Consider the following 16,141-nt stretch of genomic DNA (forward strand, 5'->3'; position numbering starts at 1 on the left):
ACATAGAGCACGCAGCCAACCGCTGCGACTTCCTGACCCCGGGTATAACGGAGTAAGGCGTGATTCTAGACACCCTCGTGACAGGTACGCAGAGAAAAAGAAAATAAAGGGCAACCACGCCAAACACCACAGATGGATCTAGTGCAACTCCAGTAACAATCCTGCTAACTTGTGAGTCTCCAGTGTGTTGCAAAAAAAAGTCTCATTCACCAAAAAAAAGTTGGAACCCTTATTCATGCATATTTAGCGGATGGTAAAATATGCCCCAATGGAGGAGAAAATAGAATTGGTGGACAAGAAACTGACAGACATTCTGAATGCTGTACAGCTGTCGAGTGTATCATTGGTAAAAAGATCTACAGTACAAGCAGACCTGTCCCTGATTAAGGATGCGATGAATAAAGTGCGTGAGAAAGTTAAGGATCTTCAGGTGGTTACAAGGGAATTAAAAGAGGAGGTGGACGGGATAAAGAATAGAATTGAGGTAATAGAAACTGAAAAGAAAGCACTGCAGGAAAGAGTAACAGAAATGGAGGATAGCGAACATACGCTTGGTCGGGTTCCCTGAAGGGGCTGAAAAGGAAGACCCGAACAGGTTTATTCAGCAATGGATACCTAATAAACAGCCACCGGTCAGGAGCCTGCCAAGAGCAATTTTGGCTAAAATGATAAACGCCCGGGATAGGTACATTATTATGAAAAATAAAAGAAATCTCCCGCCTCTAGAATATAACGGTAGGGAAAAAGAAATCTACCTGGACTATTCAAGGGCAACCCAAGCTAAACGGCGAGAATTTAGAGAGGTTAAGAAGAGAATGGCGGCAGCCAAGATCTAATACTCTTTATTCTACCCCACTAAAATGAGGGTGATTTATCAGGAACAAGCACACTTTTTTACCCACCCAGAGGAGGTTCAAGAATGGTTGGACGGTAGGGGGATAGGCTCCTGAATATGTAAATATGATATAAGTAGAATATGTATAAAGGGGGCTGGGCGGGGAGGCGGGAGGGAGGGGTGAAGTTTAAGAGGTTGGCGAACTGTCGGGTTCATTTGGCCAGTACGGGGGGGGGGGGGGTGGAGGGTAAGTGGGTGGTGGGATGGGTTGGGTGGGAAGATGGGGTCTTGGTGGTCACCATGGGGTGCTCTCTCTCTCTCCCCCCTCCTCTGCTCCCCCTCCGTGGTGGGCTTTGGAGGCTGCGCCATTTTGCATAAAACCACATGAATAGAATATTTATGTGGAACATACGTGGAATGGCGGAGAGAGCTAAGCGGGTGGTCATATTTGATGTAGTTGCGAGACAATAGTATGCCTCCTAGAAACACATCTTACAGATGAGCATATCAACAATGCAAAAAGGAAATGGGCAAAATATGACTACCATGCTTGCTGCTCGGCGGGTGTTAGTGTTTATGTCAACAGATTAGTTTTTTTGCACTGTAATCTAAACGGCACTGTCTGTATATTGGCATTTGTGTATATCCCTCCTCCCTTTTCTATGTGTGTTATGTCATACCTGGCGGACTTTAATGACGTCATGAATCTAGAGGAAGACAGATACTCTAAGGATCATGTCTGCAAAGCAGATAAAGATAAACTAACATTGCTAAGAAGGGTTTCCCAGGAAATGGCATTGACAGACATTTGGCGATATCTTTACGGGGGGAAAAAAGCATTCTCTTGTTTCAGCCGGCCGAATACCGTTATGTCCAGAATAGACCTAGCTCTAGCCAACCCTGATTTTTTAGATTGTGTAATAAAAATGAAGTATGAAATACACACTATATCTGACCACTCTCTAATAGTAGTAACGATAAAAATGGGGTATGTGAATAATAAAACAAGGAGTTTTTGATTAAATCCCCATTGGATTAAGTTGGTTAAGGATCAGGAAAATATAATAAGGGAGATACGGGAATTTTGGCTACTGAACGCTCCATCAGCACCCATGCATATTGTATGGGATTCTTTTAAAGCATATCTGCGCCGAGTGTACATAGCCAAGATCAACTGGAAAAACAAATAATATGCAGCAAAAGAACTGGTCCTAAAAAAAAGGGTCCAGTCCCTACAGGGAGAGATAGTCAATAATAAAAATACCACTGTACAATACAGTTTGAAGAAGCTAGATCAGAGTATAAAAACTACATATTTGAAAAAGCTCAACATAGGACCTTTTTTTACAGGAGCTAAATACTTCTCTCAAGCAGGGAAACCTGGAAACCTTTTGTCACTTTTAATCCAAAACCAAAAAAATATTAATAGAATAAAAAATATTAGAGGGGAAAATGGAGTGATTACCACGCGCCCGGAGGAGATTGAGTGAGAGTTCGTCAAGTAATATAAAACCTTATATACTAACAATACAAATCAGCAGGATGGAGACATTGAAAAGTTCCTTGAGAACATTAATCTCCCTAAATTAACAGAGCAGGAGTGCAAAATACTAAATTGACCTATAGATCTAAAGGAATTACTCGAGGCTGTTAGGACTATTCGGGGAAATTCTTCTCCAGGGACCTATGGGCTCCCGTTTGAAATCTATCACCAATATGGAGATATAATTATGCCAATGTTATTACAGGTCTTAAACAAAACTTATCAGACCGGTGAGCTCCCTTCATCGTTAACCGAAGCTCTGATTACACTCATTCTAAAAAAGGGTAAGGATGAAAGAGAGATCGGTGCGTATCGCCCGATCTCTCTGTTAAATACAGACTACAAAATTTGCGCAAAAATATTCGCTAATAGATTAAAGGGAGTCATCGATAGGCTAATCCATCCAGATCAGACTGGGTTTATACCCGAGATTAGTACAATCCAGCATACGTAGAGCCTTCCTAAATATGCAGGTTCCTAGGGGGGAAGGGGGGGTTCCCGCTCCATCCTGTCATTAGACGCTGAGAAGGCGTTCGACAGGATGGAGTGGGAATACCTCTGGAAGGTAATGCATAGGATGAACTTGGGCAAATACTTCATTAAGTGGGTTCAGATTCTATACAATCACTCCAAAGCCAGAATCAATATTAATGGAGTATGGTCGGAGCAAATAGAGCTGCACAGAGGAACAAGACAGGGATGTCCCCTTTCCCCTTTTCTGTTCGCCTTATTTATAGAGCCATTGGCTGCTAAAATCAGATCGGATGAAGGGATCAGTGGCTTTGGTATAAAGGGGACCTCTGATAAGATAAGTATGTATGCAGATGACATCCTGATAATTTTGGAGAACCAAATATTTCAGCTGTCTCATCTTATGGAACTAATAAATAAATTCAGTGATATCTTGGGGTACAAAATTAATTGGGCCAAATCAGTATTGCTACCACTTGACCAGGAAAACCCACCGAATTCCCTAGGAATTAGGGTATTAAAAATTATGGAATCTATGGAATACCTCGGAGTAAAGTTGAGTGCGAGTATATTAGACTTTGCGAGATTGAATGTCATCCCTTTGCTGACTAGATGTAAAAGTAAAATCAGTGTCTGGCAGAAGTTATTGATAGGACAGGTGGACAGAATTGCATTGATACAAATGGTGTTACTTCCCCAGATTTTGTATATTTTGGCAGCCTGCCCAGTTTGGATTGAGGACCGTTTCTTCAACCATCTGGAACGGTTGCTGCATGACTTAATCTGGGGAAGAAAAAGGGTTAAATTAAAACAGAAATATCTCTGGTTGGCGGAAGAGGATGGAGGGCTATCCTATTTAAAAGAATACTTGGAACGGGGCTTTAATGGCCCAAAATATAAATTATTTAGCATATTGGAGACAGGATTTATCAAAATCAAAGGGAAAAAATGCCCAATATGCTGAATGATGGATTTAGTATGGGGAAAGATAAAAAGAATATTGGAAATCTTTAATACTTCATATTTTTCTCCTTTGTGGTGCAATAGCAATATTATAGAATTCCAATTAATCACGGATTATAAATACTGGGAAAATTATGGTATTATTTACGTATCACAGTTAGTTAAGAATGGGGCAATAAGAGCACAACAAGAATTATGCCCTGAAATAAATATAGATTTAATGAGCCAATATCGGTATCACCAATTAAAACACGCATTTGAAGCCACACAAAATAGGGAATATTATATCACAACAAGACATGAATTTATAGATTTTTGTTACCAACACACGACAACCAGGGTGACTATTTCTCAAGTGTATAGGAAAATAAGGAAGGGGTTGGGGAAAATAGTAGAGTTTAACAGTGAGGAAAAATGGGCAAAGGATATAGGATCAAACACAATCAAATAGGGGAACATATATAAAAATATAAAAAAGACAACGATTTCTAGTAATTTTAGGATAATTTATTTTAATATTATCCATAGAATATACCTGACTCCAGTATTGCTAAGTAAGATCTACAAAGACCAAGAATAAAAATGCTGGAAATGTAGTGAAGAGTCTGCTGACTATATGCATATGATATGGTCCTGTTCAAGGGTGCAATCTTACTGGCGAGAGAATTTTAGTTTATTAAGTGCAGAGTCCCTAATATCCCTTCCATATAACCCGGAAGTAGCCGTCCTAGGCAGCATCCCATTACCAATTAGGGAAAAAAATAGAAAAAAGGTCTGGATAAGAGGTCTTATGGTGGCAAGAGTGATTATTGCAAGAGAGTGGGGTTCAAAAAGGGCACCCAATATCACGGAATGGAAAAATTTACTGGCAAAGATTGAGAGATTTGAGGAATATGTAACATATGCTGTCACAGGTTGTGGATGAGTGCTGTCGTTGCCCGGGGGAGGGGGGGGATGTGGTTGGGGAGGAGAGGGAGAGAGACTAATATAACCACTAATGGTGCCCATCAAGATGACCATCAAGATGTGGGTGATTAGTCTGGACTGACAGCGAGAGATCTGAGTTAAATACAATATGGAATTGAACATGGAGTTTGGGAACCTCCCAGAACAGAGTAACCTAGGTATTAGATCTGCATTGTTTGTATTCAACGTTATATAACTTATCATATCGGTTTTCTGGCATATTGTGTATGGACTCACTCTGTACTGTCATATTTCATTTTAACTTTGTATGGAAAATGAATAAATTAGAGATGGGACGGGGGATTCGTCGAATTCATGAATCCCTCGAATCTTGCTGGATTCGTGGGATTCGTGGACTCGAATCCCGACGTAATTTGCCTGAAACGAATCCGGTGGGAGGGACTGGGAGGCGGAGCTGGGGGCCGGTGCGTTCACTGTGCTCCGGCCCCTCCTCTCCTGTACAGTTATAAAACGTGTAATTGTGATTAATAATCTTGCTGCCCCCTCTGTCTGTAGTATTACATGATTCAATAAATCTTACTTACAGGGCTAGTACTGCTATCGTAACAGGCCGGCCGGGCAGACGAGCGGCAGCGTCACTGACTGACGTCACCTGCCTGAGCCGCCTGCTTTATGAATGAAGCAGGCGGCTCAGGCAGGTGACGTCAGTCAGTGACGCTGCCGCTCGTCTGCCCGGCCGGCCTGTTACGATAGCAGTACTAGCCCTGTAAGTAAGATTTATTGAATCATGTAATACTACAGACAGAGGGGGCAGCAAGATTATTAATCACAATTACACGTTTTATAACTACTGGAGCGGCAATGGGGGGGGGGGGGGTCTGTGGATGACACTGTTAAGGGGTGGGGGGTGGGTCTGTGGATGGCACTGTTATAGGGTGGGGGGGTCTGTGGATGGCACTGTTATAGGGTGGGGGGGTCTGTGGATGGCACTGTTATGGGGTGGGGGGGTCTGTGGATGGCACTGTTATAGGGTGAGGGGGGTGTCTGTGGATGGCACTGTTATAGGGTGGGGGGGTCTGTGGATGGCACTGTTATAGGGTGGGGGGGGGTCTGTGGATGGCACTGTTATAGGGTGGGGGGGGTCTGTTGATGGCACTGTTATAGGGTGGGGGGGTCTGTGGATGGCACTGTTATGGGGTGGGGGGGTCTGTGGATGGCACTGTTATAGGGTGGGGGGGTCTGTGGATGGCACTGTTATAGAGTGGGGGGGTGTCTGTGGATGGCACTTTTATAGGGTGGGGGGGTCTGTGGATGGCACTGTTAGAGGGTGGGGGGGGTCTGTGGATGGCACTGTTATGGGGTGGGGGGGTCTGTGGATGGCACTGTTATGGGGTGGGGGGGTCTGTGGATGGCACTGTTATAGGGTGGGGGGTCTGTGGATGGCACTGTTATGGGGTGGGGGGGTCTGTGGATGGCACTGTTATAGGGTGGGGGGGGTCTGTGGATGGCACTGTTATACGGTGGGGGGGTGTCTGTGGATGGCACTGATATAGGGTGGGGGGGTCTGTGGATGGCACTGTTATAAGGTGGGGGGGTGTCTGTGGATGGCACTGTTATGGGGTGGGGGGGTCTGTGGATGGCACTGTTATAGGGTGGGGGGGTTTGTGGATGGCACTGTTATGGGGTGGGGGGATCTGTGAATGCCAGGGGGAGAGGTGAGAGGCACTATGATACTACTGGCACATTGGGGGGAGGCACTATGATACGGGCACATTATGGGGGGAGATGGCACTATTATACGGGCACATTATGGGGGGAGATGGCACTATGATACGGGCACATTATGGGGGGAGATGGCACTATGATACGGGCACATTATGGGGGGGAGGTGGCACTATGATACGGGCACATTATGGGGGGAGGTGGCACTATGATACGGGCACATTGGGGGGGAGATGGCACTATGATACCGGCACATGGGGGGGAGGAGAGAGGCACTCCGCACTTGATACTGGCACATGATTAGGGGGGCATCTATGGGGACACTTACTGGCACATTATTGGGTGGCACTGTGGGGCCACTTCTTATTGGCACATTATTGGGGGCACTATGGGGGCATCTACTGAGGCCACAAAGAAGGGGTATTTTATATGGGGGCTCTGTGTGGTACTAGTATTATCAGGGGTATTATCTGTTTCTGCAGTATAGTATTGGGGAGCACAGCGGAACAGTATTGGGGGTGTTAGGATGATTTGTCCAGAAGATGGGAGGATGATGGAAAAGTAGTAAACTAAGATTTTTTTTTTTTGTCAAGCTGCAGAGACGAAAAATGGCTGAAAAATGGTGTCTGGTCTGAAGGTCTGAAAGGAGAAGATGAGGAAAGAGAACATCTACAAGAGACGTCACTGAATGTAAGAGGTATGTGGCGCTGTATTACCCTGTATGTTCTGTAGTGATAGGAGCAGGGGTCATCGCGGTCATATAGGGTGCGACCGTGACTGGGAGGTGGAGGTTCAGACAAACTGACGCGGTCTGACTTTGTTTCTTACACCGTGCGTTCACACAATTATGTACAGGATTCGTAGGATTCGAGATTCGAAAGATTCGATATATTCGAGAACCTTTTCGGATTCGGATTCGGAAAAAATTGGATTCGTCCCACCTCTAGAATAAATAAATATAAAAAAAATAAAAAAAGAAGGATGCTGTATGTCTATTTTTTTGTTTAGCTAGGGGTTAGCCATATATGTGACCTGCCTGTCATTCAGACGCACAGTAACTATTTTGCGACCAGAAAGGACTAGCTATGCATGTTTCTGCACTGCACAGTGATTTACACCAGAATACATTCTCCCTAAAGTTTAACTGTAGGCTGGGATAGACCTGAATTAATGTACCTCATGGTGAATTAACTCAGATCGAAGCCAATTTTTTTTTTTAAATCAGCAAAGCGACCGAATCTAATTTTTTACTACTTTGCTCATCTCTAATCATAATTGATGTGTTAACTTTATGAGTTTATGCAGTATGTGCATATATATACTATATATATATATAATAAGAGAGCACATGGCGGGATCAGAAACATGAACATGTGGATTGTAGTTATTTTTTATCTAATAAGCCCCAAGGAAATGCTGCTGTGACGTTCGGGTGTGCGATGGAAACACCACACCGAACATAAAAGGGAAAGGGGTGAGGGAATAAGGCCTGGAAGCTAGGGAAAGGAAATGGACACCTCCTAGTGAAAACTCTAAGTCCTGACTAACTACCAGTATGAACAGATCCCAGAGGTAGGTTAGTTCATACACCAGAATACCTAGTGTCCTAACTCACCCTATAGGACCCTGGTACTAATGTCAGGACAGAGACAACCTGTTCATCCAAAAGGATGGACAAACAGGAGTCTCCCTCTGGCCTTAATACAAATGACAGGGAAATGCAACACACAAAATAACCCTAACAAAATACAAAAGGGAAAGAAAACACTTAACTTCAAGTGGCTATGGCAGCACCAGGAACTCAGCCGAGATCCACACACCAGCTATCTGCAACTCAAACTGAAGCTATAAACAGCATAGCATAGTGGGAGAAACCACAATAAATAGAGAAGGTTAAATGACCATAATAGCCACACCTGGGAAAAAAAGGTGTGGCAAGCACCAGAAACAACACAGACGTCATTTGATCCAAATGGAAAACATGTCAGATCAAACCACATGTTGCCAGTTTACCGATCTCCTGCCACCTGTCGCGGGAACGTCTATGACAGTTGCAGAGGCTTAACGACATCTGTCATTAAGACCAGGAATAACGTTGTGGTCTTTAAGATATATATTCAGATGGCTTTTATATCACAGATACTATAAATTATATAGGAGAGAAGAATTTGATTAAAGTTATTTTTGTTTTTTAATACACTCTCTAAAATCATCTCTCATTGCCAATAACATAATTACAAACCACTCAATTTCCCACAAATGAGCTGGACTGGTTAATATGTTACATTCTTGAAGGTTTGACACCTTGAATATAATATACTCCTTGCATAGTGGGTATCTAATTATAGTGGACTAGATCTACTTCTAAATTCAAGTTTGCTCTTCATAGCATATTTGTTGGCTTTCATATAACAACTTACATTACAAATTTTATCACACAACACTCCCTTGTTCCATGGCTTTCATGAATCAATCTAATTTAGTCCCACATTTAGTCATCTACAGTATCATTATACTCTTGTACCCTTTAGATATTATTCAGGCAGCGATGGAAAATTAAATGATAGGGATGGGACTAGGGATAAAATTAGGGATTATTTTTTTTTAGAGCTATGTACTATATATGGAAAACACAGCAAATATGTGATAAGAATTGTCCAACTCATGGCTATTCTGAAATAATGAACAATAGTCAAAGTATTCTAATCTGATGGCAATTTAGAATAAGACTCACACAGCATACTTAAAGTCATTTTTCAGCATCAAGGAGTGGTTGCAAAGGTACAAGTCACAATTGAAAAGAAATGGGGCTTGAACGATAGAAGTTTGCAGGCTAGGAAAAGTTATGGTCTTGAATTTTGGCACTATTTATGTATATTATTAAATGGGTTGGCCCTTTTATAGCTAATCTTAACATAGCATATTATAGATACATTTGTACAATTTATGTATAACAATTTTCTTTATTATTAAAGCCACATTCCCTAGCTTGACCAATCTTCTGTGCCATCTGGTTGAGAATATTACTTTTAAAATTATGTGTTAATATTATTATTTTTTTATTAATTAATGAAATGCAAAATCAATGAACAAAAGAGAAATCTAAAATAAATCTGTATTTGGTGTGACCACCCTTTGCTTTAGAAAACAGCATCAGTTCCTCTATGTACACTTGCATACAGTTTTTGATGGAACTTAGACGGGAGGTTGTTCCAAACATCTTGGAGAACTAACCAAAGATCTGTGGATGTAGGCTTACTCAAATTCTTCTGTCTTTTCATGTAATCCCAGACAGACTTCATGATGTTGAAATCAGGACTCTGAGGGGGCCATAGTATTACTTCAAGGATTCCTGGTTCTTCTTTCTGCTGAAGAATAGTTCTTAATGCCATTGGCTATGTGTTTGGGGTTGTTGTCCTGCTGCTGAATAAATCTTGAACCAAACAGAACTCCCTGATAGTATTTAATGATGAATAAGTTAAAGTATCTGCCTTTATTTGTCAGCATTTGATTTGATTGAAAGAATTGGAGATGATGTTTTGAAGGCAAAGGGGAGTTACACAAAATATTGATTTGATTTAGATTTTGTTTGTTCATTAATTTAGCATTTTGTTAATTGATAAACATAAACTATTAACACTTCTATTTTTTAAAGCATTTTTACTTTGCAGCTTTCTTTCCACAACTGCCTAAACCTTTTGCACAGTACCATATAATAAAACAACATTAGGATTCAAAAGATAATACTGAGATAGTATAAGAGTAGGATTAAACTTCCCAAATACATGTCAGAACATACAACTTTTCTTTTTTAATATTAACACACACAAAGAACGATAGTTAATTAACTAGTTAATTGATTAGTGAAAGTTTAGTAGAAACCTAACAAGAAATTAAAATAACATATGATAACTAAGAACTACACGTTCTGCAGCCATAATTACTACACATAAATCTATGTGAATAAATTTACACAAAATTGTGGTAATTAATGGCCATTCCCATTGAATTCATCATGCCGCCGACATTAATTACATCCAGCTAATCATTGTTGTTCATCCTCTTGTGCAACATGGCAGACTCACTTAACAGTAATGACATTTTTTAAAGATCCTCAATCAAGGGTGTAAGTAGAATTTCTTGGCATGGTGTAAAATGTGCAGTGGATTTCTTCCATAACCTGACAAGTAGCAGATGTCAGCACATTGCAGCATATTAAAGAACCGTATATAGCAAAAAGAGAAGTATAATTGTACATAATGGAAAAGAAACCCACGTAATGAAATATATTACCCAATAACAGTGTGCTACTATTGACAATCTTTTCCTCACAAGAAAGACCCTGATGGGACCACAGCCAGCAGAACCTGCATAGTTATCATTGTAGTTTTGGTTTGATTTGGTAAGATTCTGGATATATATATATATATATATAGTCTTTTTCAGACTGGGGTTCATTGGGCCCACTACAGGAAAACATGACTGTTGCAAGTTTCTCCAAAGTCAGGTCCATATGTGTTTGGTTTCTGTTGGACCTTGTGGTCTTGTTGGTTCAGAAGCAATTATTGTTGGATCCTAAAATTCTACACCAGACAATTGTTGGGCCACTTATTTGGAACGAACGTTAGTATGAGTGCTCATTCAAGATATTCAGCCTGTGTAAAGGTGCTGCGGATCACCTGATGAACAAGCAAAATGCTCAATCATTGGTTGAATTCATTGTTTATGCAGCACATAGGCTTCCATGCTCATTGTGTACCCTCTTATGAAATGATTCGGTTATAGTCTAATAAAGTCTAATGGAGATTAAAGTCTTACTATCACAAAATACTGAGAACTGAGATCATTATGTGATGCAGTATTTCTTCAATACATATAGTACATAGTATTTGGCTTTGTAGCTACTTACATTTAGAACGCCCGTTCTAAATGTAAGACAGTTTCCTTGCTGTCTTACATTTAGACCTTTTTCAATGCCTGAAACAGGAGTAGAAAATGGTAAATGACATGGGCCTCCCATCTCGTCCCCTTCCTCGCCCACTTTTTTAGACCTTGTGTGAGTGGGGAAAAGCCAAATCAAACAGCCAATTCAAGTTGGGTCCAAATGTATTTGACTTGAATGAAATGTGTTCTGATTGCCTGGAAGTCTCTTTCTCTCTCACACACACAAAATTCAGGTTCAGTTGAATCGGATCAAATTTCTAAATTATAGAATTTTAGAATTGTCGTTCCCCATTGCTCCTAGAGGTTCTGAAATTTATTACAAGATGGTGATGCAAATTCTATTGGCTTTAACCATAGTAAAATTGGGAGAAACTCATTACAGAGATGGCAAGTCAACAAAAAATGGTAAAAATACTTAGTAAGATAATAAAGTTACAAATTCTACTTTATACATTAGGGTGTTTCATTTTTCCAAAGATGTGATTTTCATATGACTTTGCTTACGCCCTGAGTCTAAGTGACTTAAAAGATATATATGACACATTTATCACGTTTATTACTATTCTCACTCCTGTACCTAGGAGGTTGGTCTAAAAAATGACTTCAGTTTCAGGATCCCAGAAGCTCTGCATCAAGCAATCTGGATATATATATGCAATATATGCACTTAAAATTGTCCTCTTCACTAAACAGTTGAATATTCCTCAACGAGAATTGAAAGGAATGAAACGGGTTGCACATTTTGTCAGCCTCATATATGTTTGCGTTTTGCACAAGGCAATTGTAAGTTGATGGGCTCCAAAGAATGATTTGGATATGCTACAGCTGCTGAGCACTTACCCAGATGCAGACATCAAAAAAAGTGCTCTCACAGTTGTTAAGAGACACTTTTGGTATCTGTCATAAACAAACGTAGGATGTTAAGGAAAATATGACTAAAAATTTAGAAACCAAACCTGCAAAGAAAAAGGAAATGAAACGATTAGAGGGTAAAAACCTAGTTTTTGAAGGAAAAGACCTGAGCCATTTTGTTACTAATAAAACAAAGACGTTCTTTGAATTGTTTGGGATCCACGACGTGACAGAATACTGCAGTGATTCTCTAAGAAGCCATGTGAACGCTCTTAAGGTGGTCAATGATACCGCAGAAAGAGGAATTGCTCTGATAAACAAGTTTAACGAATCGGTCAGGGACAAACAACAAAAGTCATCCCTAAGCTAACAAAAGAAGGGATTGCCTCATTCAAAGTTGATTAATATAACAAATGTTTTGCCTATCATACTACCTATTAATCTTAGTGTCTAGTTTTAATATTATTTTAATGTTTGTGATTTCTAGTTTTCCCAATAAAAGTAATTAACATTGATAAATCTTATTTTTTGCCTACTTTTACAAAACTTATCAAAGTGTGCAACCTCTAAATATTATATATTTAAATATTGGCATATATATCTTTTACATATCTGAGACTCCGGGCGTAAGCAAAGTCTGCAAAAAGTTTAATATTTTTTTCCATTACAAGATGAAACACCCTATTATACATATATTGTAAACGATGGCCAACAATGTTGTTTCATGGCACTTTTAAATTGTATTTAATGGAAGAATTCAGCTGATATACCGTATTATTATTTTTATATTTGTAAATGACCATTTTCATCATCTGTGAGTTGTGATTGTGCAACATCAATGAACTTACAGATAATACAATGACACATAAGACAACGCTGCGCTCAATATGTGGGCCTGACTTTCTCTGTGATTTATCAGGGATCAATTTGTTACCAGGTTGCCATACAGCTTCTCTTCTTCCCTGTAAAATATATCAGCCAACAGTAGATCTGGGAAAACTGTGGATATTTGCAGTATAAAAGGAAACAGCAGTTATGTCTAACTCCATTTGCTGATACACAAATTCTGATGCCGCAGAGGGTTGTAACTATAATTAATAGGGATCCCCATGAAAATAAAATGGGAGCCCCACAACCTGGTGTAAGAACATGAAAACAGCAGCATAAGTGGCAAAACTAAAGGTATGTATAAAAGCACCATTTATCAGAAAACTCACATTATAGCAAAAAGTCACCATATTGTTATTCCCACAACAGGTAAAATGCTCTTGTAACAGATTGGCCCCCCGACCTCTGGGTCCCATAGCAAGTGCTAATGCTGCTATGGCTATAGTTCCACCTATGCTGATGTGGCCTAAATAGATTTAACAGCTATACAAAAGCACGGTATGCTATATCCAGCATTGCCTGTTGATATGTAATATCAGGGCTCTGTGCGCACAGTAATACCAACCATTCCTAAGCATGTAGTAAGTGTCAGAAATTATGAATTGCATAGTACACAGCACAGGGCTGTCTCACATACCTGAAGTATTTTTGAGTGGTGATGGACGGACATGAAAAGCAAATGTTGAACAGTTTCCTCCCAAAATTTGTTGCTCAATGTTTGCAAAACTATATATAAGCAGCAAACATTGTGGGCCTGACTTTCTCTGTGATTTGTGCTGCAATATGCACTCATTGACATACCATTCATAGTCTACAAATTCTTTTTTTTTTGCCTTTGGTAATATTTAAATTCACAACATAAAACAAATATTGGCTGTCTGTGTTACATATAAATTGTAAGAAAACCACATAAATTAGTGTGATCCTGCAGCTAAAACTATCAATGGGGTTGGGTGCCTTCCGTACATATCTAATTCTACTATGTCTTATCAGAGCATTTTAAACTGGTAGCCGAGATTTCTCATCAAAGTCCCTAGTCAGATCTCCAGTGTGGCTATTTTATTCATTTCTATGGAAACTGTAGGGCATATTTATTAAGACTGGCATTTTAGACGCCGGTCTTAATAAATCCCTAAGCTGGCGGCAGCCTCTCCATAACTTCGGCTGACCCTCCGCCAGTTCTAAATGTAATACAGTTTCTGAGTTGTCTTATATTTAGACCTTTTTTAATGCCTGAAACAGGCGTAGAAAATGGTAAATGAGATGGCCCTCCCATCCCCTTCCTCGCCCACTTTTTTAGACCTGGCGTGAACGGGGAGAAGCCAAATCAAACAGCCAATTCATGTTGGGTCTAAATATATTTCACCTGAATCAAATGTGCTCTGATTGCCTGGAAGTCTCTTTCTCTCTCACACACAAAATTTATGTTCAGTTGAATCAGATCAAATTTCTAAATTATAGAATTTTAGAATTGTCATTCTCCATTGCATGCCATATTTGCAAATCAATGATTCTAGGGGAAAATAGCTCATAGTTACAGAACCCAACAAAACCTGTACAGCAGCTCATTGGGCCATTTGGCTAGGGAATAATACAGCTTCTGACAACTGCCATACAAACTCACGAAGAATGTCTAATTCATTTAACCCTTGTACACAATTTTAAAGTTTGTAAAAAAAAAAAATATCTACAGAAAATGAGACTGATTGCTATAACAGGAAGCAATCAACGTGCTTCTCAACAGGTCCATCCCTAACAGCTTGGCTTAAATTTAAAATTCAGAGGGATAGTTCTTTTTTCCCATATTGAATTACTGCATAGTACCATCTGCATTGAGTATATTTTTCATGCAGACACAAAGAGGAAAAGATTTCCGCTCTAAGGTCCGCAGAATGGTACCTGTAGGATCAGTACAAGATAACTCATGCCAAGTATTTACAAAGTTACTAAACTTCTTATGTAGATTTGTTCTATATGTAAACTGTATAATAGTGTTCAAAGGTAAAAATATGCTTTGAGGTCAAGTCGGTTCTTCACTATTTTTACTAAAATGTAATTGTCTGTGTCCCTGTAGAATTGCTCAGCAGCATTACTTAGGTTTGTGTCTGTCTGTGAGCTGTAGAAAGGTTTCATTAGAGATATTGGGTATCTACTACCACTGTACCACAAGGCTGGTGGAAAAAACAACAAAACTGGACATTCTTGCCCATAACTGACCCATCTAGTAACATACCCGACCAGCTCATGCACTGCTGGCACTGAATGGGAAGCAACTCATCAGAGTTCTCCTTTGTCAAGTGAGGGGCCGTTTACAATTTTAAGATTAAAAAAAATGAACTAGAAACTTCTTGGAAGTCATGGGGGTCACCATGCACCTGATTCATTTTCCTCCAGTCTTCAACAACTGGTCAGATCATGTTGGGTCATTCAGAAATTTAGAAACCAATACAGATCTACCAATATTTTTTTTATTAATGCTATTATGGGTAAGTGACATAATCAGGAGGCCTGTTGTCCTATGGATCATATTGTATATCTATGTTTATTAAGATAAACTGCATTTTATATAATACTAAGTTAAGAATTGTAAAAAAAATAAATAATGCTCCTGTCTATCTCAGTTGTGCATCTAGTGTCTTAATAATAAATTCTGACAGTTCTAATTTTGCAAGCTCATCTTAAAGCGACAGATACATTAACATACAGAATACTCATGTTGGCCTTGTGCCAGTTAAATAAAGCAATTTAGTTTTCTGTTAATTTTCCAGAAGCCTGTGTGTCTTGTTGAAACAAATCGTTAGCTAGATTAATTTTAAAGTTGGGCATTTATAAGTCTCAAATTAAGCTGTCAGCCTGTGTAATGATACAGCGGAAGATGTGTTACAACATACAAAAAAGACGATTCTGTCTATTTCTGCAGCCTTGGAAGTCTTGGAGAGAGTGAGGGCCAGGATCGACATTTTCTAGTAATTCTTTTCTATTTATGTCAGATTTCC

This window comes from Bufo bufo, chromosome 4 (genome assembly GCF_905171765.1).
Source record: "Bufo bufo chromosome 4, aBufBuf1.1, whole genome shotgun sequence".
Taxonomy (NCBI): Eukaryota; Metazoa; Chordata; class Amphibia; order Anura; family Bufonidae; genus Bufo; species Bufo bufo.